At 40.7% G+C, this 9,405-nt stretch overlaps 1 long non-coding RNA gene across 1 annotated transcript; it reads left to right on the top strand.

The window, feature by feature from the left end:
* The first annotated feature begins 1,515 nt into the window (after positions 1 to 1,515).
* LOC118391974 (uncharacterized) lies at positions 1,516 to 3,170 on the top strand. The gene is made up of 2 exons (XR_004827271.1): positions 1,516 to 2,227; positions 2,721 to 3,170. It is a non-coding gene; the product is annotated as an uncharacterized LOC118391974 (long non-coding RNA).
* The last annotated feature ends 6,235 nt before the right edge of the window (positions 3,171 to 9,405 follow it).

The raw sequence follows: 9,405 nt of genomic DNA, 5'->3' as shown, positions 1-9,405 counted from the left end.
TTTGAGGACTTCCAGGAGTGAGTGAACTTTATGGAAAACAAAATAAACCTAGTGTTCAATCTACCGGCAGTGTAGATTATGGAAAATATAATACTGTCAAACATATAGGTACTTCACCATGCACTCCCCTGAAAAAACTATTTGATACACGCTACACGGTACAAAAGTATGGTTCTGAACATTTGCATGGAGTGAATAAGTTGGCATTTTCATTTAGCTCTTCAGCAGAGTGGCTACGCAACCTGAACCCAGCAGTGATAAAATATGCTGAAGGGGAAACTCAGAACCTACTTTGAGACCAGAGCTGTGGTACTTGCAGCTTTTTGAAGCCTCTGGATGATAGGCCAGAGAGCGCTCGTGCGCTTTGTCGAGACAAACTGAATACATCGCTTTTGAAGAGCGAAGGGGCCAGACAGGGAGCGAGGCTGGAATTTCTAAAAAGGCACGCAGCAGAAATGTCTGATGAAACTTTCAGCACCATGGACAGCTGCCTGAAGAACCCCAGCCAGAGGAAAGGCGTGTATGCTGCCTTTCCTTCAAAAAGACAGAGTTAATTTGGTAAATTAAGTGGACATGTCAACCCTTGTTCCTCATCCACCTCAGTGGTCTCCTTGTCTACTCATTTAGAATTAGAAGCAGTCAACCCACCACAGACACACACTAACCCCCGGCAAGAGCCAGCGATTCCACAGTTTACCCCCAGCCTCCATGTCTCAGACTGAATAATGTAGAGCCTTTACCCAGTGCTCAAGCAAGAGTGGATAATCTGGCCACAAGGACAGACTGTGTCAACATTTCCTCTATTATATATTCTGTAGCAGGAGCTGAGAAGCAGAGGCAATGTGTCCATCTCGCCACATGCAGCAGGCCTGGCAGAAGGGATTTTTTATTGGGTATAAGGTTTATAAGAAGCTTTCAGGCCATATCAGCCTCTCTCCAAGAGGGAGTCCAGCAGGCAGCCCATATACTGTAGCAGGCACAAGTCCCTCCCTGGTATTCTGTATAATCTGTATGGTAAATGTGTGAAATTAGGTGGCTCAAGAGTTTTTAATTAATTAGATGGCTTAGTTTGTTGCCCCACACATCTGCACATTTTCTTAAAGTCTTAATGGTGGCAGAATTATATGGCAATCACAAAATGACTTATTAATAATGTTTGGGATGATTTTGTTTTTCCTGCCTAAATACAATAGGATTTTGGAGCATTGCCAATTAAAAGCCTGGTTTAAGCACCTAATCCGCTTTAATTCGCAAATGCTTGTAATTCAAAACAGTTCTTCATGCTAAACTGCAAGTGTTTTGTTTCAATGTGCCCTCCTCCAACTGTATTGGACTTTAATACAATTACATAAAAAGACACCTTTCCAGGAAATGTATCCTTAACCCAGGGGACAGCATCCAAGTAAATTTCCACCAAGAATTCAAGAAAACGTGCCAATATTTTGGCACCAATCATGCACCATAAGAGGGCTCAAAGCTATTTAGCAAATTAACATTCACAGCAAATACATTCGCTCGCATTCTTGTTATGGAGATTATTATAGCTTTCACATCCACAAATTAGAATGCTTGGAATTCGATGAAGACAGATAACATAAGTGTCTTAAAGCAGAATGCTTTGAACAAAAATAGGTATAAGGTCCTTATCTCCAAACACTATATGGCTGTCCTCCTTTCTGTGAAAGCGGCGGGCCTAGTGCTGCAGGATGAAAACATTCCAATACTGCTCTACATCAGGTAGGTTTCTTGAACATCAAGTTGCTTCACGTCTACAGGCATTGTATACCAGTCATTAAAACCACTTAATAGGGATGAAAGGGTTACCGGTTTCACGATAAACCACGGTAAAAACCCAGACGATTAGTATTAGCGTTTAATCTATTTAATTATCATTAAAACCATGTTTGATTACCTCGGTTTCAAAAACTCACGGTAAATACTGTCCAGCATCAACCAAAGTTAGCAACAGTCTGCAACGTGGGTTTTGTTTTGTGTCAAAACATGACGGAAGGCAATGACAGCACTCGGGAGATTTTTCAGCATTCTAAGAGGACCAAATCTGAAGTGTGGTCGTATTTTGGGTTTTACAAGAGTGCTGAGGGAAACATAATCGAAGATGGTCACCCTATCTGCAGAACACGCAAAAAAAGTATTAAATCACTGCGAAAGGGGGTAACACTTCAAATCTCTTCATGACCACCACCCACTACTTTATAGCGAACGCAAGGTAAGTTAACTTATCTCAATGCATGATGTGGGGACTTCAGAATGGGGGAAAATGTCATGGTTTGTCTGTAACTTGCTAATAGCGTGTCAATAATGTAAACTGAAGCTTTCAGTGTTACCTACTCCTGTAAAAACACGACACGTTGCTCTGCTGCTGTGTCGTGTGTCTGCAGACTCTGTTCGCCCATAATAACACGTTATGTAGTGTAGTCACCCAACCAACATATTTTGTTCATTTAAAATCCGGCAGTCGTCGACTTGGTCGTAAAAGTGTTCCTACAGGAAAAACACTATAGACTCCTATACAAGACTTCCGTATTTATGTCAATTGTTGGGTTCATTGCAAATACTATCACTGTCTTCATAAGTCTAATTTGTATTTATGCAAATAGTGCATGGGGTCATTGCATATACTCAAATGCAACACAGAAGATAGACTGTGTGAACAATAATAATTTAACACAACAATACATTTGCTATTCCTTTGTTTACAGAGTGGGTGTGCGGCAGGCAAACCCAGTGATGCTACTGGTCCCTTGTCATCTACAGTTGTGACACAGACACTCCAGCAAACATTTAAAAGGCAGGCTGCTTATGTACCCACATCAAAAAAATACTCAAGACCTCACCGCAGCCCTATAATATCACATCGAAAAGGACATGATGCCATTTCAAACTGTTGAGAGGCCTGGCTTTCTGAGGCTGATGAAGGTTGCCGTGGCTCACTACAAAGTGAGCGCTGCTAATTGTGTTTGTTGTTTGTTTATTTGATGTGCTTACTCAAGGTTGTGTTCATTTCAACCTGCACTAGGGAAACTTACCTCATGGCCACATGGTGCCATCTTTAATGTTAAATGTTATTATTTTAAATGTTTATGTACACAAAAAGTGTATAGTGCTGCTAATTTTATTTTTTGGTTTTCAATATAAACTTGGTGAAATGATTTCAGTGTGTGCATCAATACTTTTTGAACATTTCCAGGACATTTTAATTAACAATACCGCAATAATACTGATAACCGTGATAATTTTGGTTATTATAATTGTGGTATGAAATTTTCATACTGTTTCATCTCTACCACCTACTAATATACAATGAGTCCCAAGTCATAACTCACTTATGATTTCAATACAAAATGTAGTCTATGGCGCATCCAGCCAGAGGCTATCAAATATATCAGATTTATGTTCCTGTTGGTTCTGACTGACTGATTAACATGACACCTGGCATAACACTTATTCTCTCTTTTGGCTTAATTCTATGGATACACAATATAAAAAATAAAATAGATTAAAAACTTGAAGCATATCAGAATTCGGCCAATATTAGCTAAAAATGCCAACTCGGCCAGATGTCTAGTTTAACGCCCATGTGTAAAACCGATGTCAAAGCTGACGTGCAAACCTATATAAACGTAGGTACATGACGTAATGACACCACAAAAAAATATAGAGCTTGCATTCCTAACCTAGCCCACATCTGCTGTGTGGATCGAGCAGTCAACAAGTCAAGCAGTCATTTGAAAGAGTAAGAACATTTCAGCGAGACAACTCAAGGCGAAATCCATTAACGCCAAGATAATAGAATTCATTGCCCTTGACAATCAACCGTTCTCTGTCGTGGGTGATGTTGGCTTTCGCCGACTGGTCGAGCACCGGTACACACTACCAAGCAGGCACTATTTTTCAGATGTTGCCCTACTGGAGTTACACAGTATTGTTGTAGCGCACATCCATGAGCTACTTTCTATGGGCATCATTGCTATTGGCTTCACAACTGACATTTGGACCAGCGATGTCAGGCCCATGAGCCTGCCGAGTCTGATAGCACAGTGAGTTGACGAGGATTTCATACTGAAGAAAGCCGTATTGCATGCTCAAGAATGTGCTGGTTCTCATAACGCTGCTACCATTTCAATGGCATTTGAGAACATGTTTGAAATATGAACACACTAGCTAACTCCATTCGAACAACTGACTTGAGAAATAAGCTCATCAACGGTGTCTGCAGCAAACGTGATACCCTCTGTCATGGCCTGCTCAACAAAACCCCAGGGTCTGTCGGCAGTTAACTTAGAAAAGTACTCTACTAGAGGCTGTGGCGAGTTGGTGGCAATCTGAGCCTCTTTACGGTGTCGCCACCATGCTCAATGTTAGGTACGAGGACCGCTACTTCGACGCAGACAAGAAACAGGGTTTACGTGAAATGTTACAGACACAGCTGGACAAGATGTAAACAGACACAGTGACAGTGCGCACAGAGGAAGAGAGGCTACGGACAGACAGAGCTGAAACTTCACTGCTTGACATGTATGATGAAATCCTGGTTGAGAATGAAATGACTGTATAAATGAACGAAACGGCACCAGTAAGTCAAATAAATGTTTTGATTATGTTTTACTGGTAATGGGGACATACGTAAATTCCAACAAAATAACTTTTGGGTCAGTGTGTGTGTCAACAATTTAACTGCTAGAATGCTAAAAAGGCCGCTAATTTTTTAAATATCGGTTCATCCGTTTTTTTGGGCAAGGCAAATATTGTAATCGGCCAATCATTTCATATCGGTGCATCCCGAATTAATTCATTATTGATTTCAGGGGTGTGCAATAGTTTTTTGATCCCTTGCAAAGCTGTGTAACTTTAGAATGGTGGCCTATTTGAGTGAGGGGGTAGCCGTTTCCTGGAGAGTAGGCCACTTAGGCAGTGCATTTCCATTCTACCCAGACGCATCTCCAACTAAACATAAAACCTCACAATTCTTCCCAAAAACAATGACAATGTCTCTACCAATGGCATATGTGCTTTTTAAGAGAGCGCTGATGCCAACTTTGTTAAAAGCAGGGGCTTTCTCAGCACGCATCTCCAAGGTGCTGTTGGAGGCACTTCACTTTTACATAAAAATAAATAATCTAACATACAGTACCAGTCAAAATGTTGGACACCTACTCATGCAAGGGTTTTTCTTACATTTTTAGTCTTTTCAAAATTGTACAATAAGTGACGACATCAAAACTAAGAAATATACTATATTTTGAGATTCTTCAAAGTAGCCACCCTTTGCCTTGACAGCTTTGCACACTCTCGGCATTCTCTCAACCAGCTTCATGAGGTAGTGACCGGGAATGAATTTCAATTAACAGGTGTGCCTAGTTAAATGTTAATTTGTGGAATTTCTTAATGCATTTGAGCCAATCAGTTGTGTTGTGACAAGGTAGGGGAAGTATACAGAAGATATCCCTATTTGGTAAAAGACCAAGTCCATATCATGGTATGCTTTAAAAAAAATATATATTTACTAGTTTCCAAATAAATGTAATATTTACATGGAAATACATGGAAATGGTAGCCATGAGAAAGACCCGCCCCTCCCCCCATAGCAATCGACTATCGCTATGGGGCGCAATCGGGCGATGTCGGCTTGTACACAATCGCCTAACCTTAGCACACACACACTCGCTGTGTGTGGGTACAGTAGGCTAACATATGTCAACGGTTTTAGGAACAGCAGTAACATCAGGCAGGATTTAGGCTACCAACTGCCTAGCCAGTTGTAGCTTAATCTTGGGTGCAATGATCACGTTCCCAAACTTCCTGACTGTGTGGAGGCTCATTGATTTAACGTTACGTTAGCCTACATGCTACACTAGAAAAGCTATATATAGCTGTCGGCTATATTAGCCACGACTTACCGTTCTTTATGCAGCTTCAAATGTCGAACAAAGTTAGAGGTTGTTGCTCCTCCGTCTGTAATTTTCTTCCTGCATGTTTAGCAAGTTGCTTACTGCGTAGTCTTTAAAATAATAATTTTGGGTATCATCTTTCCAAGGGCTCCGTCTGAATTCACCCACCGACATTCCTCTGCACTGCCACACACAACTTTTTCTCAGCTGGCACAATTTGATTGGCTGCTGTCCGATTCAAACTGTAATCCATTAAATGAAGAGTTGATGCGCTGCACACTTTTTTTAATAGCATCATTTTAAATATCTGTATCAACTCAGTTCGAGTCAAAAGGCTCAAGTCCAAGTTAAGTCACGAGTCATTGGTGTTATAATCAAAGTCGAGTTGCAAGTCATCATATTTGTGACTCGAGTCCAAGTCATGTGACTCGAGTCCACATCTCTGCTTTTTACATCATGCAGTTCTCTCTGATCAAATAGCCTAACCATTCAAATAACAAAATATGCTGACGTGTTAACAAACATGTCCTAAAAACAGGACAGGTCAATGTAAAATGGACAATATGGAATGGATATATACATTTTGGTCAATTACAGGAGCAATTAAGAGTCTAGTGCCTTGGTCAAGGGCACATCGACCGATTTTTCACTTAGTCAGCTCAGGGATTTGAACCAGCGACCTTTCGATTACTAGTACAACGCTCTTAACCGCCGTATTAGACTACTCACAGCTGCTGTCCAGGAGTTTCACCCCGTGGGCTAAATTGTCATTATCAGTGGTTTCGAGTTTGTATCCGTACATTTGTGATGAGCTGATCAGTGAAAAAAAATAAAATACTTCTGCATTTCCCACCGTGTAAACAAATTAAAACTTATGGCAAATAGGCTCAGGATAACTCCTGATAAACTTGGGTAACTCCTGATAAACTTGGGTAACTCCTGATAAACTTGGGTAACTCCTGATAAACTTGGGTAACTCCTGATAAACTTGGGTAACTCCTGATAAACTTGGGTAACTGATATTCAGAGCTAATGCAACTGCCTGTTTTACAAATGGTAGACCTACCACATGAATAAGCATTCATAAATTTCCATTGGCAAACACGGTAGGCTACAAGCCAGTAAGCACGGACCAATGTCTTTTTTTGGTGTTTTACAAACTGTAGACCTACTACATAGATGGGCATTCATAAAAATGCCATTTCAGGGTGTCACTGTAAGCTACACCCCAGTAAGCACAGCCAGCCCGATGCCCGATGTCTTTAGGACAAAAATAATAATATTTCAAATTATCATTCAGAAGGAACCGGATTTCAACATCTGGAGAACACATTTTAAAAGTCTGGAAAATACGTACTTTCACCATTCATTCAGAACCTAAAATCAATCTAACTTCAAAGTCTGGAAAATACGTATTTTAGATGTCTTTTCAATGTCATTTTGCTTACTGGGACTATTCTGGTTTTGCAGGGAAGCAATTGGGCAGCAATTTTTGCTTAGGACAGCAGAAAGGCCAGGACCGGGTTTGATTCTATCAGCATATCACAAGTAGCAAACCGAACTAAAAGTTTCAGATGCCAGCAGATGGAAATGTAAAACTATGTTGTTGAGTGGGACAGAGGCAGTATAGGCCTATTAAATGAAACGTTGAATTAGTAAGATATACTAACTTTGTATTTAAACTATGCACTAAGACCTATACTGCCCTACCAAGCAAAAAGGCAGCAACTGCTAATTTGGTCAAAAATTAGTTAATGTAATATTTGCTACATTAAATACATGCTTAAGCATGTGGACAAGTATCCTGCCTCTATTGTATAGTGTTTTGGAGAAATCGGGGTCATGTTAGCAGTAACTGCATACTGTGAAACCAAGGTAAATAAAAGCCATTTCTCAGTTCCACACTGAGCAGGTACTGCCTTTTTGCTTGGTAGTGCAGTATAATTTTGCAATCTCATAATGTGTTATGTATGACAGTTAAAGATATACTTAAGAGTTAGTGCTATCTTGGATCATTGGGACATCCTTACCCTAAACTTTAATAAGTTAGGGATCTATATTGAAGGGGTGATGTCACCTGTCATGATAAGAATACGTTTATTTAGTGGGATGCCCAAGCATGCATGCTTTTCCTGCATGTACTCTTATCTTGTGCACATGCTTCAAGTGATAGTAATCTGAACCCAGCACTTTGAAAAGTTGATGTAATTATACAACCGGTAAAATACCTTAAAATAATATTTTATTCAACACTCTGGCTTGTAGAGGTTGTGAGTGGAAACTTTACTCATTCAATTATGCCATATAATCCAATGCAATGCAATTAAACGTCGGGTTTCCAGGCAAACTGACAGTGTAGTGCAGGGGTACTCAACTCTTACCCTACCAAGTCTGGAGCCTGCTGGTTTTCTATTCTACCTGATAATTAAATTACACCCACATGGTGTTACAGGTCTAAATCAGTCCCTGATTAAAGGGGAACAAATGAAAAAAAGGAGTGGATCTTGCTTCGAGGTCCCGAGTTGAGTTTGAGGGGTGTAGTGCAGTAAAGTAGCCTACATGATGAAACACAGTTGCCAGGATCGTTAAAAAAAACACGCTTCAACTGAATCGCATTTGCCAAGAGACACGGTTAAATTGCTTTGCACTATTTCCTACCACCACGCATATTAAGTATACATACGGGCTATTTACTGTGCTTATCAGGGGAATTGGATGAATCCCAAATCATGCACCTGCACGGGGCAAAGGACAGCATTGATACTTTAACTGAGTCGGCGAGGAAGACTGAGGAGTCACATCCCTACCTGCTCGTAGGAATTCTCCCAGGTGAGATTCGGGAGGCAGGAGGAAAACAGCTCATCTTCTGTCAGCGCATAACCGTCCATGGTCTGTTGTGTCGCAACGAGTGAGTATAATATTTGTTCGGAATAGATTTTATTCTCGTCGAGTCTTTCTACCCCGCTTGCTTCTCCGGCGCAGTGTATTAAACGACCGACAGCTGTATTGCAGCCTGGCTCTGTCACGTGGCTACCTTCTCCACAAAACCGGGATGCTTCATTGGACCAAGATTATCGTCAAAATAAAATATTCACCTGCCTGACAGCTCAAATGTAACCTAAATTTTAAACTCATTTGCAATTGTCACCTTAGTCAGTTGTTGTGTCAGCGTGAATTTTAACAGGTCGTAACCTTGAGGGCTTTCCTCCATCATGTTACCTTAGAAACTAGGGACACTTAACCACTTCGATAGTGATTTTCTTAGCAGGTTAGGAAAGCGTTTTAGTTTATAATTTTCCTAACGTTAACGTCAGTCTCCTAACCTGCTACGAAAGTCTCTTCAACATCGAAGTAGCTTAATAAAGTTTTGCCCTTTATAAACGAGGCAGTGGGGGCTGCTGAGAGGACGGCTCATATTAATGGCTGGAATAGCGTCAATGGAATGGTATCAAACAGCTCAACCTTACTCCCCTCAATAGGCTCCATTGAAACTAGC

This window comes from Oncorhynchus keta, chromosome 13, assembly GCF_023373465.1.
Source record: "Oncorhynchus keta strain PuntledgeMale-10-30-2019 chromosome 13, Oket_V2, whole genome shotgun sequence".
In the NCBI taxonomy this organism is placed as follows: domain Eukaryota; kingdom Metazoa; phylum Chordata; class Actinopteri; order Salmoniformes; family Salmonidae; genus Oncorhynchus; species Oncorhynchus keta.
The sequence above is the reverse complement of the archived record's forward strand: the minus strand, read 5'-3'. Positions and strand labels throughout refer to the sequence as shown.